The following is a 17,554-nucleotide window of genomic DNA, read 5'->3' as shown; positions in this document are numbered from 1 at the left end:
GGAGCCATGGGTCAGTCCATGTATAGTCTTTGGGGAGTGGTTTAGTCCCTGTGATCCCTCGTTGGTTGGCATTTGTTATTCATATGGGGTTGCAAGCCTCTTCAGCTCTTTCAATCCTTTCTCTAACCTCTTCCATTGCGGACCCATTCTCAGTTCAGTGATTCACTGAGAGCATCTTCCTCTGTGTTTGTCATGCTCTGGTAAAGCCTGTCAGTATATAGTATACTAGGCTCCTGACAGCATGCACTATTTGGAATCAGCAATGTTTTCTAGTTTTCATGGCTATATATGTTCTGGGTCCCCAGGTTGTGCAGTTTGTGCATGGCACAGAAGGGAGTCTCAATGGCTGAGATACTTGGAATATCAAACAAATTGTTTCCTGGACAGAATTTTGTTTCCTTTCTTTTCCTCTTTTATTTTTCTTTTTTTTAATTTTCTTTACTTTTTTTTTCCCTAGTGCCATTGTTATCTCCCTCCCAGTCTGCCATCAAACAGTTCCTCATCCCATTCCTCCTTCCCTATCTCCAAGAGGATGTCCATATACCCCAACACCACCAGGCCTCCCCACTCCCTGGAGCCTCAAATCTCATGAAGGTTAGATGCATCTTCTCTCACTAAGGCCTGACTATGCGGTCCTCTGCTGTATATGAGTCGGGGCCACCATATCAGATAGTGTATGCTGCCTGGTTAGTGACTCAGTGTCTGAGAGGTCTCTGGGATCCAGGTTAGTTGAGACTGCTGGTTTTCCTATGGAGTCGCCTTCCTCCTCAGCTTCTTCCAGTCTTTCCCTAATTCAACCGCTTAGTTCCCTGGGTTCTGTCCATTGGGTTCATTTTACTTAATCATCTGCTTCTTGGGCTTCTTGGAGGGCAGCCATCCTACACTTCTGTCTCTAAACACACCATAGACTGAGTAATAGTGATAGGCCTTGGGACCTTCTCCTGAGCTGGATCTCAATTTGGGCCTGTCACTGCACCTTCTTTTCCTTAGATCCTTCTCCATTTCTGTCTCTGCAGTTCTTTCAGATAGGAACAATTCTGGGTGAAAGTTTTGACTGTGGGATGGCAACACCATCACTCCACTTGATGACCTCTCTTTCTACTGGAGGAAGACTGTACATGTTCCCTTTACACACTCCCGGGCTCTTATCTAAGGTCCCTCCCTCTGATTCCTGTGTTTTCCTCACCTACCAGTCTTTGGTATATTATAGAGAGTTCCCCCATTTCCTACCTCCCAAGGTTGCCTGTTTCCATTCATTCTGCTGGCCCTCAGAGCATCACTTCGTCCTCTCCCCAAATTCCTGACCATGTTCTCCTTTTCTCCTTGCTGTCCTCTCCCTAATCAGTGTCCCTTCTCCACCTCCTTGAATGCTTTCTTCTCTCTCACAGGAGCCTACTGTACCAACTCGACCTGAGTCTTAACTTCCAGGAAACTCTTGTGAATGAGACATGAGGGAGAGATCGATGCAAAAGCAAGAGGATAATTATTCCAGCAATTCGGGGTCGGCCTGCATCAGGAAGAGAGGTGACCCCAAACAATCTGTTAGTACAGTTTTATACATTTCGTAGAGGGCAGGTGGGTTACAGCAGTGGTGATTGGGCATACAAGCATTGGTGGGCTCAGTTGACCTTTAGGTTGCCTCAGACTAGGGCAGCAGTGTCAGGATCCTCAATCTATATGCAGGGAGGAAAGGGCTCCCTGACTTCCTGGAGACATCCCGGGAACTGAGCCAGATAAGATTGGGGCACTCCCTCCTGGATGGGAGTGAGAGGGCTGTTTGTCACCCTGAGGCTGTTGGAAAAGTAATAGCCCTTTTCTTTCATTTCCCCTTTTTCTTGTGAGTATTACAATCATGAAATCACCCAGTTTCTTCGGCCATGACACCCTGGTACTGGTGTCTAAGCACGATCACTTGCACTGTATTAACGAAGTCTTTAACAAAGGATTCAAGGCAATTTAAAATGCAGGGCCTGAAGGTCAAAAGCAAGAGTAAAACAATTGACAGGTTCCATCAGGGTAGTTAACCACGGGAGGAATTAAACCATGATTCAAACCAGCTCTGTGTCCCTCTCTTTCCAATGTAGGCGAACCCCAGCTAGCTGGAATAATTATCCTCTTGCTTTTAAATCAATGTTTGGTCTCACGTCTCATTCATGGAAGTTTTCTGGTAGTTGAGACTCAGATTGAGTCTTACACCGCAATGATTGCCCTCTGTAAGACCCAAAGAAGCAGCTGACTAAGGGAAAAGTAGATACTAACACTCAACCAAGTCAAGCACACTTGTGATTGTATCAGGGAAAGGCCGGAAGAAGTTTTTGAGGAGGAGGACCCTGTAGGAGGACCAGCAGTCTCAATTAACCTGGACCCCCGAGATCTCTCAGACCCTGGATCACCAATGAGGTGGTATACACCAGCCGAGATGAGACCTCCGACACATATGTGAGAGTCCTGGGTCTAGGTTCAGTCAGAGAAGATGACCCTCAAGAGACTGGAGGCCCCAGGAAATTTAGAGGTCTGGTGAGCTGGGTGGAATGGGGGTGTGTTGAGAGCCCTTGAGGCCCTCCATTGTTGATGTTATTATTATGGTTAGAATTAAGTATGACTGTGTTTATAGAAAATCCCTAGCCAGCTGCAGAAGACTAATACAAATCTGGTAGTCAAGATAAATAATAATATGATAAAGACATCCTGCTGACTAATAATATGACAAACCTGTGACCTTTCTGACATCCTGTCAACATAGCCTACTCCCTGACCACACGAATACTGTGTCCTTGGCCTGGATAAATGTTTCACACTTCCCCCCTCCCTCTGTTACCCATGTTATGGTATAAATTCAGCCTTGGGGAAAACTGAAGTTGTCGCCTTGGTCTGACTCTTGTCTTGGTGTCCTTCTTCGTGTCCCTTGTCCCCCATTCTCTCCCAGGTACCGTCAGCATCCTTCGCTTACAGGAGTGAGAGAGGTATGGGATGTGGAATAGTCAGGGGGGTGGCCTGGGAGGTAATAAAATCTGGAGTGTAAAAATAAATAAACAAACAAACAGACAAACAAAAGCTTTTTTAAAATTACTAAGAAAAAATGTTCTGGTTTGATAGACATCAGAAAATGTAATTCATAACAACTCTGAGTTTCCATCTTACACTCATAATAGCAAAGATCAAAAACTGTAAAGATAGGAGATGCTGGTGAGGATGTGGAGTAATGAACACTTCTTCATTCATGGTGGGAGTGTAATGTTGTTCAACTACTTTGGCAAACAATGTGGTGGTTTCTTAGAAAACTGGAAATAGTTGTGTCTCAAAACACAGCTATTCCACTCCTGGGCATATACCCAAAAGATGCTCCACTGTCCCACAAAGAACTTGCTCAGTTATGTTCATAACAGCTTTATTCATAATCGCAGAAACTGGAAACCTAAATGTCTCTTAACTAAAGAATGGTTAAAGAAGATGTTTTACATCTAAACAATCAAATTCTTTTCAGCTATTAAAAACAAAGCCATCGCCAATTATGCAGGTGAATGGATGGACCTATGAAGAGCATTCTGAGTAAGGTAACCCAGTCCCAAAATTACATGCATGGTATATACTCCCTTATATTGGATATTAGCCACAACATACAGGCACCATGCTTCACTTCATAGAACTAAAGAAGCTAAACATTTAGGAAGACTCTCACTTAGATGGGAAATTAAATTGTCATAAGAGATGGAGGGAGGGAGGAATGTGGGAGGGAATGAAGACGGTCATCAGGGTTTCAGGATAGCTGTGAGGAAGGACAGGAGAGATAGCTAGTGGTCCATGAAAATCTGCAACTGATGGGAATGAGGAAATGTGTACATTTCCAAGTCAAGACAGAGACCTGGAAATATGGGACACACCTAAGGAGGTAATCTTAGCTGTGATTCATAGCACTGGGAATGTGGAACCTGAAGAGGCCACCTCTTGTAGTCCAGCAGGAAACCCAGTGGAATGACAAAGATATCAAACACTCTCACAAAACTTTTAACCCAAATTTATCCTGTCTACAAGAAATGGGGGGTGGAACAGAGACTGAGGGAATGGCCAACCAATAACCACTTCAACTGGATACACATCTCATAGGCAAGCACCAATCCCTATCACTATTAATAATGTGGTATTATGCTTGAAGACAGGAGCATGCTGCCCTCTGAGAGGGTCCACCCAGCAAGTGACTGAAACAGACGCAGATCCCCATGGCCAAACATTGGTGGACCTTAGAGACTTTTATGGAAGAATAAAAGGAAGGATAGGAATTGCACAGAAAGACCAATGGAATCTACTAACTTGGACTCTTTAGGCTCTCAGAGACTGAAACACCAACCAAAGAACATATACAGGCTTGGTCTAGGCCTCCCTACACATATGCAGGGGATATGTAGGCAGCTTGACTTTCATGGAGGTCCTGAACAATTGGTGTGGGAGCTATCCCAAAAGCTGTTATTCTAGGAAGGCTGCCTTGTCTGGCCTCAGAGGGAAGAAGCACCTAGCCTCACAGAGATTTGAGATGACAGAGTTAGAGGATACCGAGGGGAGCCACAAACTTCTCAAACGAGAAGGGAATAGGGAATGGGGTAAGGATTGTGAGAGTGGGTGATCAGGAAGAGGGAAGTGAGATGTAAAGTGCATAAGTGAAAAACACTAAAATTAAATTTAAAAATAATCTGCTCCCAAACCGCGTGGGAGAGAGTCCTCACTGCCTGGACAGGTGGGCACTCCTGAGACTGCAGAGCGGAAGAGACCACCAACACAGCCCACCCCTGCCCACATCCCTGGCCCAAGAGGAAACTGTATACGGCTTCTGAGTTCCCTTGGATAAGGGCACAGCAGCAGCAGGTCCACTGAGTCTGAGACACGGCCAGAACCTGAAGGGACCGACCGGATAAACAGTTCTCTGCACCCAAATCCCGTGGGAGGGAGAGCTAAACCTTCAGAGAGGCAGACAAGCCTGGGAAACCAGAAGACACTGCTCCCTGCACACACATCTCGGATGCCAGAGGAAAATACCAAACGCCATCTGGAACTCTGGTGCACAGAAGCTCCTGGAAAGGGCAGCTCAGATCTTCCTGGTTGTTACTCCCGAGGAGAGCTCGTAGGCAGCACCCCACGAGCAAACATGAGCCTCAGGACCACAGGTAAGACCAACTTTTCTGCTCCAAGCGAACTGCCTGGAGATCTCAAGACACAGGCCCACAGGAAGAGCTGAAGACCTGTAGAGAGGAAAAACTACATGCCCGAAAGCAGAACACTCTGTTCCCATAACTGGCTGACAGAAAACAGGAAAACAGGTCTACAGCACCCCTGATACACGGGCTTATAGGACAGTCTAGCCACTGTCAGAAATAGCAGAACAAAGTAATCTGATGGCCAGAGGCAAGTGCAGGAACCCAAGCAACAGAAACCAAGACTACATGGCACCATCAGAGCCCAATTCTCCCACCAAAGCAAACATGGAATATCCAAACACACCAGAAAAGCAAGATCTAGTTTCAAAATCATATTTGATCATGATGCTGGAGGACTCCAAGAAAGACGAGAAGAACTCCCTTAGAGAAACACAGGAAAACATAAATAAACAAGTAGAAGCCTACAGAGAGGAATCGCAAAAATCCCTGAAAGAATTCCAGGAAAACATAAATAAACAAGTAGAAGCCCATAGAGAGGAGTCACAAAAATCCCTGAAAGAATTCCAGGAAAACACAATCAAACAGTTGAAGGAATTAAAAATGGAAATAGAAGCGATCAAGAAAGAACACATGTTAACAACCCTGGATATAGAAAACCAAAAGAAAGACAAGGAGCTGTAGATACGAGCTTCACCAACAAAATACAAGAGATGGAAGAGAGAATCTCAGGAGCAGAAGATTCCATAGAAATCATCGACTCAACTGTCAAAGATAATGTAAAGCAGAAAAAGCTACTGGTCCAAAACATACAGGAAATCCAGGACTCAATGAGAAGATCAAACCTAAGGATAATAGGTATAGAAGAGAGTGAAGACTCCCAGCTCAAAGGACCAGTAAATATCTTCAACAGAATTATAGAAGAAAACTTCCCTAACCTAAAGAAAGAGATACCCATAAGCATACAAGAAGCCTACAGAACTCCAAACAGATTGGACCAGAAAAGAAACTCCTCCCGTCACATAATAGTCAAAACACCAAACGCACAAAATAAAGAAAGAATATTAAAAGCAGTAAGGGAAAAAGGTCAAGTAACATATAAAGGCAGACCTATCAGAATCACACAAGACTTTTCGCCAGAGACTATGAAAGCCAGAAGATCCTGGACAGATATCATACAGACCCTAAGAGAACACAAATGCCAGCCCAGGTTACTGTATCCTGCAAAACTCTCAATTAACATAGATGGAGAAACCAAGATATTCCATGACAAAACCATATTTATACAATATCTTTATACAAATCCAGCACTACAAACGATAATAAATGATAAAGCCCAATATAAGGAGGCAAGCTATACCTTAGCAGAAGCAAGAAACTAATCGTCTTGGTAACAAAACAAAGAGAAGAAAAGCACACAAACATAACCTCACATCCAAATATGAGAAGAAATAATTACTATTCCTTATTATCTCTCAACATCAATGACCTCAACTCCCCAATAAAAAGAAATAGAATAACAAACTTGATACACAACAAGGACCCTGCATTCTGCTGCCTACAGGAAACACACCTCAGAGAGAAAGACAGACATTACCTCAGAGTGAAAGGCTGGAAAACAAATTTCCAAGCAAATGGTCGGAAGAAGCAAGCTGGAGTAGCGATTGTAATATCAGATAAAATCAATTTTCAACTAAAAGTCATCAAAAAAGATAAGGAAGGACACTTCATATTCATCAAAGGAAAAATCCACCAAGATGAACTCTCAATCCTAAATATCTATGCCCCAAATACAAGGGCACCTACATACGTAAAAGAAACCTTACTAAAGCTCAACACACACGTTGCACCTCACACAATAATAGTAGGAGATTTCAACACCCCACTCTCATCAATGGACAGATCATGGAACAGAAATTAAACAGAGACATAGACAGACAAAGAGAAGTCATGAGCCCAATGGACTTAGATATTTATAGGACATTCTATCCTAAAGCAAAAGGATATACCTTCTTCTAGGCACCTCATGGTACTTTCTCCAAAATTGACCATATAATTGGTCAAAAAACGGGCCTCAACAGGTACAGAAAGATAGAAATAATCCCATGCGTGCTATCAGACCACCACGGGATAAAGCTTGTCTTCAATGACAATAAGGGAAGAATGCCCACATATACGTGGAAATTGAACAATGCTCTCTACTCAATGATAACCTGGTCAAGGAAGAAATAAAGAAAGAAGTTAAAGACTTCTTAGAATTTAATGAAAATGAAGGTACAACATACCCAAACTTATGGGACACAATGAAAGCTGTGCTAAGAGGAAAACTCATAGTGCCGAGTGCCTGCAGAAAGAAACAGGAGAGAGCATATGTCAGCAGCTTGACAGCACACCTAAAAGCTCTAGAACAAAAAGAAGCAAATACACCCAGGAGGAGTAGAAGGCAGGAAATAATCAAACTCAGAGCTGAAATCAACCAGTAGAAACAAAAAGGACCATAGAAAGAATCAACAGAACCAAAAGTTGGTTCTTTGAGAAAATCAACAAGATAGATAAACCCTTAGCCAGACTAACGAGAGGACACAGAGAGTGTGTCCAAATTAACAAAATCAGAAATGAAAAGGGAGACATAACTACAGATTCAGAGGAAATACAAAAAATCATCAGATCTTACTATAAAAACCTATATTCAACAAAACTTGAAAATCTTCAGGAAATGGACAATTTCCTAGACAGATACCAGGTATCGAAGTTAAATCAGGAACAGATAAACCAGTTAAACAACCCCATAACTCCTAAGGAAATAGAAGCAGTCATTAAAGGTCTCCCAACCAAAAAGAGCCCAGGTCCAGACGGGTTTAGTGCAGAATTCTATCAAACCTTCATAGAAGACCTCATACCAATACTATCCAAACTATTCCACAAAATTGAAACAGATGGAGCACAATTCCTTCTATGAAGCCACAATTACTCTTATACCTAAACCACACAAAGACACAACAAAGAAAGAGAACTTCAGACCAATTTCCCTTATGAATATCGACGCAAAAATACTCAATAAAATTCTGGCAAACCGAATACAAGAGCACATCAAAACAATCATCCACCATGATCAAGTAGGCTTCATCCCAGGCATGCAGGGATGGTTTAATATAAGGAAAACCATCAACGTGATCCATTATATAAACAAACTGAAAGAACAAAACCACATAATCATTTCATTAGATGCTGAGAAAGCATTTGACAAAATTCAACACCCCTTCATGATAAAAGTCCTGGAAAGAATAGGAATTCAAGGCCCATACCTAAACATAGTAAAAGCCATATACAGCAAACCAGTTGCTAACATTAAACTAAATGGAGAGAAACTTGAAGCAATCCCACTAAAATCAGGGACTAGACAAGGCTGCCCACTCTCTCCCTACTTATTCAATATAGTTCTTGAAGTTCTAGCCAGAGCAATCAGACAACAAAAGGAGATCAAAGGGATACAGATCGGAAAAGAAGAGGTCAAAATATCACTATTTGCAGATGACATGATAGTATATTTAAGTGATCCCAAAAGTTCCACCAGAGAACTCCTAAAGCTGATAAACAACTTCAGCAAAGTGGCTGGGTATAAAATTAACTCAAATAAATCAGTAGCCTTCCTCTACACAAAAGAGAAACAAGCCGAGAAAGAAATTAGGGAAACGACACCCTTCATAATAGACCCAAATAATATAAAGTACCTCGGTGTGACTTTAACCAAGCAAGTAAAAGATCTGTACAATAAGAACTTCAACACTCTGAAGAAAGAAATTGAAGAAAACCTCAGAAGATGGAAAGATCTTCCATGCTCATGGATTGGCAGGATTAATATAGTAAAAATGTCCATTTTACCAAAAGCGATCTACAGATTCAATGCAATCCCCATGAAAATACCAATCCAATTCTTCAAAGAGTTAGACAGAACAATTTGCAAATTCATCTGGAATAACAAAAAACCCAGGATAGCTAAAACTATCCTCAACTATAAAAGGACTTCAGGGGGAATCACTATCCCTGAACTCAAGCAGTATTACAGAGCAATAGTGATAAAAACTGCATGGTATTGGTACAGAGACAGACAGATAGACCAATGGAACAGAATTGAAGACCCAGAAATGAACCCACACACCTATGGGCACTTGATTTTTGACAAAGGAGCCAAAACCATCCAATGGAAAAAAGATAGCATTTTCAGCAAATGGTGCTGGTTTAACAGGAGGTCAGCATGTAGAAGAATGCAGATCGATCCATCCTTATCACCCTGTACAAAGCTTAAGTCCAAGTGGATCAAGGACCTCCACATCAAACCAGACACACTCAAACTAATAGAAGAAAAACTAGGGAAGCATCTGGAACACATGGGCACTGGAAAAAATTTCCTGAACGAAACACCAATGGCTAATGCTCTAAGATCAAGAATTGACAAATGGGATCTCATAAAACTGGAAAGCTTCTGTAACTCAAAGGACACTGTTGTTAGGATAAATCGGCAACCAACAGATTGGGAAAAGATCTTTACCAATCCTACAACAGATAGAGGCCTTATATCCAAAATATACAAAGAACTCAAGAAGTTAGACCGCAGGGAAACAAATAACCCTATTAAAAAATGGGGTTCAGAGCTAAACAAAGAATTCACAGCTGAGGAATGCCGAATGGCTGAGAAACACCTAAAGAAATGTTCAACATCTTTAGTCATAAGGGAAATGCAAATCAAAACAACCCTGAGATTTCACCTCACACCAGTGAGAATGGCTAAGATCAAAAACTCAGGTGACAGCAGATGCTGGCGAGGATGTGGAGAAAGAGGAACACTCCTCCATTGTTGGTGGGATTGCAGACTGGTACAACCATTCTGGAAATCAGTCTGGAGGTTCCTCAGAAAATTGGACATTGTACTGCCTGAGGATGATCCAGCTATACCTCTCTTGGGCATATACCCAAAAGATGCCCCAACATATAACAAAGACACGTGCTCCACTATGTTCATAGCAGTCTTATTTATAATAGCCAGAAGCTGGAAAGAACCCAGATGCCCTTCAACAGAGGAATGGATACAGAAAATGTGGTACATCTACACAATGGAATACTACTCAGCTATCAAAAACAATGACTTTATGAAATTCGTAGGCAAATGGTCGGAACTGGAAAACATCATCCTGAGTGAGGTAACACAATTACAGAAAAACACACATGGTATGCACTCATTGATAAGTGGCTATTAGCCCAAATGCGTGAATTACCCTAGATGTCTAGAACAAATGAAACTCAAGATGGATGATCAAAATGTGAATGCTTCACTCCTTCTTTAAAAGGGGAACAAGAATACCCTTGGCAGGGAAGAGAGAGGCAAAGATTAAAACAGAGACTGAAGGAACACCCATTCAGAGCCTGCCCCACATGTGGCCCATACATATACAGCCACCCAATTAGACAAGATGGATGAAGCAAAGAAGTGCAGGCCGACAGGAGTCGGATGTAGATCGCTCCTGAGAGACACAGCCAGAATACAGCAAACACAGAAGCGAATGCCAGCAGCAAACCACTGAACTGAGAACGGGACCCCCGTTGTAGGAATCAGAGAAAGGACTGGAAGAGCTTGAAGGGGCTCGAGACCCCATATGAACAACAATGCCAAGCAACCAGAGCTTCCAGGGACTAAGCCACTACCTAAAGACTATACATGGACTGACCCTGGATCTGACCCCATAGGTAGCAATGAATATCCTAGTAAGATCACCAGTGGAAGGGGAAGCCCTGGGTCCTGCTATGACTGAACCCCCAGTGAATGTGATTGTTGGGTGGAGGGCGGCAATGGGGGGAGGATGGGGAGGGGAACAGACATAGAGAAGGGAGGGGGAGGGGTTAGTGGGTTGTTGGCTTGGAAACCTGGAAAGGGAATAACACTCGAAATGTATATAAGAAATACTCAAGTTAATAAAAAAAAAAGAAAGAAAGAAAGAAAAGAAAACCTCCAAACTAAAAAAAAGTCCAGGACCAGATGGATTTAGTTCAGAATTCCACCAGACCTTCAAAGAAGACCTAATACCAATATCTTCAAACTACTCCATAAAATAGAAACAGAAGGAACATTACCTAATTCATTCTATGAAGCCACAATTACTCTGACAACTAAACCACACTAGGACCCTACCGAAAAAGAGAACTTCAGACCAATCTCACTTATGAATGTCAGTGCAAAAATATTCAATAAAATTCTTGCAAACTGAATACAAGAGCACATTAAAACCATCATTCACCATGATCAAGTAGCCTTCATCCCAGGGAAGCAAGGTCGGTTTAATATACGGAAATCCATTAATATAATCCATATAAACAAACTCAAAGAAAAAAATCACATGGTCATCTTTTTAGATGCAGAAAAAGCATTTGACAAAGTACAACAACACTTCATGTTAAAAGTATTGGAAAGATCAGGAGTTCGAGGCCCATCCCTAAACATAATAAAAGCAATTTTCTGCGAACCAATAACCAATATCAAATTAAATGAAGAGATACTTGAAGCAATCCCACTAAAAATCTGGGACAAGACAAGGATGCCCACTCTCCTCATATCTATTCAATGTAGTACTAGAAGTGCTAGCTAGAAAAATAAGCCAACAAAAAGAAATTAAGGGGATATAAATTGGAAATGAAGAATTAAAGGTATGCCTATTTGCAGATGATATAATACTATACAAAAATGACCCCAAAAATTCTACCATAGAACTTCTCCAGCTGATAAACAACTTCTGCAAAGTGGCTGTATATAAAATTAACACAATTAAATCCGTATCCTTCCTTTATACAAAGGATAAACAGACTAAAAAAGAAATTAGGGAAACAATTCTCTTTTCAATAGCTACAGATAATATAAAATATCTTGGGGTAATTCTAACCAAACAAGTGAAAGACCTTTATGATAAAAACTTCAAGTCTATCAAGAAAGAAATCCAAGAAGATCTCAGAAAATGGAGAGATCTCCCATGCTCATGGATTAGCAGAATTAACAGTAAAAATGGCCATCCTACCGAAGGAAATCTACAGATTCAATGTAATCCCCATCGAAATTCCAACATAATTCTTCAAACATATAGAAAGAGCAAAAATCAAGTTCATCTGGAAAAACCCAGAATAGAGAAAACAATTCTAAACAATAAAAGAATGGCTAGGGGAATCACCTCAAAAATCACCTCAGAGCTTGACCTCAAGCTCTACTACAGAACAATAGTAGTAGATAGAAACTGCATGGTATTGGTACAGAAACAGACTGTTGGTCAATGGAATAGAATTGAAGACCCAAAAATAAAACCACACACTTTGCACACTTGGTCTTTGACAAAGAAGCCAAAAATATACAATGGAAAAAAGAAAGCATCTTCAATAAATGGTGCTGGTCTGACTGAGTGTGTATGTAGAAAAATGAAAATAGACCCATATTTGTCACCATGCACAAAGCTCAAGTCCAAGTGGATCAAGGACCTCAACATAAAACCAGATACAATGAATTTAATACAAGAGAAAGTGGGAAAGAGCCTTGAACTCATTGGCACAGGGGAAATTTCCTAAACAGAACTCCAATGGCTCATGCTCTACTATTAAGAATTGATAATGGAACCTCAGGAAACTGGAAAGCTTCTGTGGGGCAAAGACATAGTCAATAAGACAAATTGGCATCCTACAGATTGAGAAAAAAATCTTCACTAACCCCACATCTGATAGAGGGCTGATATCCAAAATATATAAAGAACTCAAGAAGCTTACTACCAATAAACCAATGACCCAATCAAAAAATGGGGTATAGAACTAAACAGAGTATTCAGAATAGAGGAATCTTAAATGGGTGAGAAGCACCTAAAGTTATGTTCAAAGCCCTTAGTGATCAGAGGAAGTCAAATCACAACAACCCTGAAATTCTACCTTTCAGAATGGCTAAGATCAAAGCCTCAGGTGACAACACATGTTGGCAAGGATGTGGAGCAAGGGGAACACTCCTCCATTGTTGGTGAGATTGCAAACTGATACAACATCTCTGGAAATCAGTCTAGAGGTTCCTCAGAAAATTGGAAGTAGACCTAATTAAGGACCCAGAAATAACACTCTTGGGAATATACCCCAAAGATGTACCACTGTGCCACAGGGGCAGATGTTCTATGTTCACAGCACCCTTATTTGTGATAGCCAGAAGCTGGAAACAATGCAGATGTCCTATGACAGAAAGGATAAAGAAAATGTGGTTCATTTACACAATGGAATACTACTCAGTTATTAAGAACGAGGACATCCTGAGTTTTGCAGGCAAATGGAGGGAACTATAAAATGTCATCCTGAGTGAGGTAACTCAGAACCAAACGGACATGCATAGCGTGGTCTCAATAATACATAGATGTGAACCCCCCACCCAAAAACGTACAGAATACCCAAGATACAATCTGTAGAACTCCAAAAGGTCAACAAGCTGAAGGGCCCAAGTGAGGACTCCTCAATCCCACTTGGGGGGGGGAGAAGAAAGCAACCACAAGGGGAAATGGAGGGAGCACAGTGGAGGGAAAGGAGATGAGGGGAAGGGGAGAGGGGAACATGATCTAATATCAGTGGGGGAAAAGGACTGAAACCCTGCAGAATGAAAGGAAACAGGCAACTTTGGGAAGGAGAAGTTTGGGAAGATCCTCTAGAATGTAGCAGAGACCTTGGAAGTGAGAGACTCTCAGGACTCAAAGGGAGGACCCCAGATGAAAGATTCTACAGTGGGGAGAGGAAACTTATTGAGCCCACCTCCAGCAAAAACACAGGGTACCAAGCGAGGGATGGGGTTACTACTCCATAGCCAAAAACTTTGACCCAATGCAGGGATGAAAATGGAGAAGAGCCTGAGGAAAAGAAGGTCTAGCGACAGGCCCAAAGTGGGCAACAGCTCAACAGGAGTTCCCAGGATCTGACACCATTACTGAAGCTATGTGGCATTAATAAAAAGAGACCTACCGTGACTGCTCTCCAAAGTACTCAACAAGCAGCTGAAAGAGTCAGATACAGATATGTGCACCCAACCAATGAACAGAAGCTGCTGACCCCTCTGGCTGAAATAGGGAAAAACTGGAGGAAGCTGAGGAAGAGGGGGACCCTGTAGCAGAACCAGCAGTCTCAATTAACCTGGACCCCTGTGATCTCTCAGACACTGGATCACCAACCAGGTAGAATACACCAGCTGAGATGAGGTCTCCAACACATATATAGCAGAGGACTCCCAGGACTCTCTGGGTTCAGCCAGAGAAGAAGCATCTAACCTTCAAGAGACTGGAGGCCTCAGGAATTTTAGAAGTTTGGTGAGGTGGGTGGGGCCGGGGAATAGAGACATCCTTGTGGGGATGGAGGGCAGGGGAGAGGAAGGAGAAAGAAAGGGGAGAGGGAAAGGGTAGGGAGGAGGTATGGGATGTGGATCACTTGGGATGGTGAACTGGAAGGGAATTAAATCTGGAGTATAAAAAGAAAGAAAGAAAGAAAGAAAGAAAGAAAGAAAGAAAGAAAGAAAGAAAGAAAGAAAGAAAGAAAGAAGGAAGGAAGGAAAGAATAAATTCAATAAACAAACCGCATTTCTGTTAAGATGTCCTTAGAAAGCAGTATTCAAAAGTCTACAGTGCATAGCTTTGAAGGTTTTAGAGTCTGCCCCTTCTGACTAGTGAAGACCGTTTATTATATTCCATAGTTCACAGCATCAGACTGCCCAATGAGTATATTCTGTTTCCCAGAACAAAAAGCTTCCCACAGACTCCATCTTCCAAGAACACATTGTAACCAGCTGTTTACAGACTACATATCCAAACTGTCCAGACTCAACAATACTCTAAACTGTTCAGTGTCTCTTACGTCTGACTTCCTTAAGCCAGAACATCTTTCTATCTACAGGCCACAGTTTGAGACTTTATAGCTTCCAAAGAATCACAGTGCTAAGATCCTGTGGGGTCTGATTACCTATATGTTCTGACTCTCCACAGTCCATAGATTCTGTCATGTGCTGGAAGCTTCAATCTTTCTGGAGCCTAGATGTTCCAAATGCCTGGAGCACACACTAGATAAGTATTCAAGCTCACACTTTTAAAATATTCAGAGTAATAGCACCCTAGCACCTTACTTTCCCTTGAGACTCTGCAGCTTCCAAAATGCCCACCACACCACTTCTGGTTATCCAGAGGCCACAACATAGTCTTGAACTGAGCAGAGCCCAAAGCATTCAATGTGTACAGACAGCAGAGACTGTCAGTTGAGAACTGAGTGCTTTACTATGCAGATTCCACAGTGTTTGACTGAATAGAGTCAGCAGTGTCTGACTTTTCTGAAACCACAGCATTAAATTGCTCCTAGGTCTACTATGTAGAAAGCATAAGGCTGTTCAGATCACAAGTCTTTGGAAGTTCAGAGATGACAGCTTTAGAGATAGCTCTGGGTTGCAGCCCAGAGGCAGCATCTTCAAAGATACCACAGATTCTAATATCCAGAACTTATAGTATCTGAGTTTCCAGAAGCAATGTCACATGACTCTCTAAAGCTTATATCTTCCCTCTGCCCATAGAAATAAGTGACTAGTGTCCATATACCATAAACATTTGACTTTCACTGTGCCACAATTCAAGTCTTTTCAGGATCTGCATTTCTATAAATTGTACTGATTACCAAAAATTTAGACAGCCTATCGCCTATTTGCATCTGACTATCAAAGTCCCACATAGGTAGATGGTGGTGTATAAAGGGGAAAAAGTTATAAAGTTAGAATGATGTAGGCAGAATGTTATTGTGCACTGTGTAGTTTACCCATCATATGATATTTCAACCAGATATGGCACTGTAATGGTTATTTCAAGAATATGCTGTCTCAAGGTTAAAAAAGAATTCTCAGCTGAGGAATATCAAATGGCTGAGAAGTACCTAAAGAAATGTTCAATATCCTTAGTCATTAGGGAAATGCAAATCAAAACAACCCTGAGATTCTACCTCATACCAGTGAGAATGGCTAAGATAAAAAACTCAGGGGACAGCAGATGCTGGCGAGGATGCGGAGAAAGAGGAACACTCCTCCATTGTTGGTGGGATTGCAGACTGGTACAACCATTCTGGAAATCAGTCTGGGGGTTCCTCAGAAAATTGGAATTCCACTACCTGAGGACCTCTCCTGAGCATATACCCAAAAGATGCTCCAACATACAACAAAGACACGTACTCCACTATGTTCATAGCAGCCTTATTTATAATAGCCAGAAGCTGGAAAGAACCCAGATGTCCTTCAACAGAGGAATGGATACAGAAAATGTGGTACATCTACACAATGGAATATTACTCAGCTATCAAAAACAATGACTTCATGAAATTAACAGGAAAATTAATGGAACTAGAAAATATCTTCCTGAGTGAGGTAACCCAATCAAAAAAACCCACACGTGGTATGCACTCACTGATAAGTGTATGTTAGTCCAAAAGCTCAATTACCCAAGATACTATCCACAGACCACATGTGCTAGAGTCCAGCCTCAACACAGGACTGGAGTTCTCAACTGGAAGCAGGGATATCTGTAAGGCGCATAATAAATATACACAGACTACTCTTTGGGTACAAACTGACAGGAAATTTCAAGACTTAAAGCTCCCCCCTCCCCCCCTCCTTCCCTCACTGCCTCCCTCCTTTGCAGCTTGAGGCTGCACACACTCTGCATTCTCTTGCACACTCTGCTTTTCTCCATTGTGCTTTTCTTTTCTCAAACTCCCACACTCATGCACACCTGTGTTCATTACTCTTTAATTCTCACATACTCGTCATACACACCTCACACATATGTCACACACACCACATGCACTCTCCTTTCTCTCACACACACAATCTTCATATATACCTCACATTCTCGCTTCACTCACTTTTCATACTCTCTTTACATGTTATTCTCATGCTCGCTCATTAGCTCTCACATTTGCTCTCACACTGGCTCTCTCATTTGCTCTTCATATTCTCTCTTCACTCACTCTTCACGTGCTCTCTCACCTTTCTCTTGCCCCAGTCTTTTATTGATATTTCAAAAGCATGTAGAAAAAAGACATTATATATAATCATTGCCAAATCAAATTCAGAAGAATAACCAATTAAGAATTACAGTTGTTCCCCAAAGTTTCAAGCTTTCCCTATTCTCAAGCCTGTGGCCAAAATAATAACAATTGCAAACTTATCATTATTTAAACTTTAGCTTTTAACTTATTATACTTCAGAGCTCAGAGCTCCGAGCTCAGCTTGTTGCATTTTCCTGGGAAGCTCTAATGATAAATGACAGACAAAACTGCCAGGCAGTAGTCAGAAAGAATCAAGTTAACCCTTAATTCAGTAGTTCTGCTAGCTTTCTGTT

General features: G+C 41.7%; 1 long non-coding RNA gene across 1 annotated transcript in view; it reads right to left on the bottom strand.

Moving 5' to 3' along the window:
• Nucleotides 1-1,837: 1,837 nt before the first annotated feature.
• The window catches only part of LOC108353311 (uncharacterized), a 29,297-nt gene continuing 13,580 nt past the window's right edge, over nt 1,838-17,554 (bottom strand). Inside the window, exon 4 of the long non-coding RNA XR_015647336.1 lies at nt 1,838-3,011. This is a non-coding gene — a long non-coding RNA (uncharacterized LOC108353311). The remainder of the gene's footprint in view (nt 3,012-17,554) is intronic.

Source organism: Rattus norvegicus, chromosome Y (genome assembly GCF_021556685.1).
Source record: "Rattus norvegicus strain SHRSP/BbbUtx chromosome Y, alternate assembly SHRSP_T2T, whole genome shotgun sequence".
Lineage (NCBI taxonomy): Eukaryota > Metazoa > Chordata > Mammalia > Rodentia > Muridae > Rattus > Rattus norvegicus.
The sequence above is the reverse complement of the archived record's forward strand: the minus strand, read 5'-3'. Positions and strand labels throughout refer to the sequence as shown.